Here is a 1,034-nt window from a genome sequence, read left to right as displayed (position 1 = left end):
ATATTTCATTTTTAAATTTAACTCTAAATGTTGGACATTTGGGGTTTCAGTTTTCAATTATTATACATAATAGTGCATGTAAATTTTTGTGTCACTGTTAGGCTAATGAGTTATTCATATGTTCAGCTCTTAGTAGTCATGAGATTCTCTAATATTTTTTAAAATTTCAGTATTTTTGTTTTATGTGTATGAGTGTACTGCCTGCATGTGTGTAAGCACACTATGTCGTGCAAAACCCATGGAGGTCAGAAGAGGGTATTGGATCCCCTGGAACTGGAGCTATGAACGGTGGTTATCCGCCATGTGGGTGCTGGGAATTGAACCCAGGTCCTCTGTAAGAACAGCCAATGTTCTTAACCACTGAGCCACATCTCCAGCCCTGAAGCCCTCTAATTTAAAGAAGTTGGGCTTCTTTGGGTTGGGGTCATTCAGAGATGGTGTTGTGGAGGCGGTGCTGAAATGCTTCACTATAGTAGACATCTGTTGAGGTGAGTGAGGCATGGAGAGCTGGGGAGCCCTGGCTGACCACAGGACAGCCTTTATAGGTCACAGTACAGTGAGGTGGATCCCCACATCATACTCTGTGCCTGTACAGAGGGATTTCGTTACATGGTGATTAGCCTCTTATGTATTCACACAGTCATCCTTTGCTTAAAGTCTTCCATTGGGAAGGCAGATTAGAGGCCTACATTAGTAGAAAGGGGATAATTACTGCTTTTTTTTTTTTTTTGAGCAAGGGTTTTCCTTAGATTGCAAATGAGGATAGGGACTGTCTTCATGTCTATCTCTGTGGCAGATACACAGTGTGTTTGGCAGTGTCTCAGTACCCACCATGAATTGAATAGTATTGTTCTGTTTTTTAAAATATTTTATTTATGGGGCTGGAGAGATGGCTCAGTGGTTAAGAACACTGGTTGTTCTTGCAGAAGACCCGGGTTTGAATCCTAGTACCCACATGGAACTAACAACTGTCTGTAACTCCAGTCCCGGGGAATCTGACAGCCTCTTCTGACCTCCGTGGGCATTGCACGATA

This window comes from Nannospalax galili, unplaced genomic scaffold, assembly GCF_000622305.1.
Source record: "Nannospalax galili isolate Female #2095 unplaced genomic scaffold, S.galili_v1.0 scaffold5591, whole genome shotgun sequence".
Lineage (NCBI taxonomy): Eukaryota > Metazoa > Chordata > Mammalia > Rodentia > Spalacidae > Nannospalax > Nannospalax galili.
Note: the sequence above shows the minus strand (reverse complement) of the source record.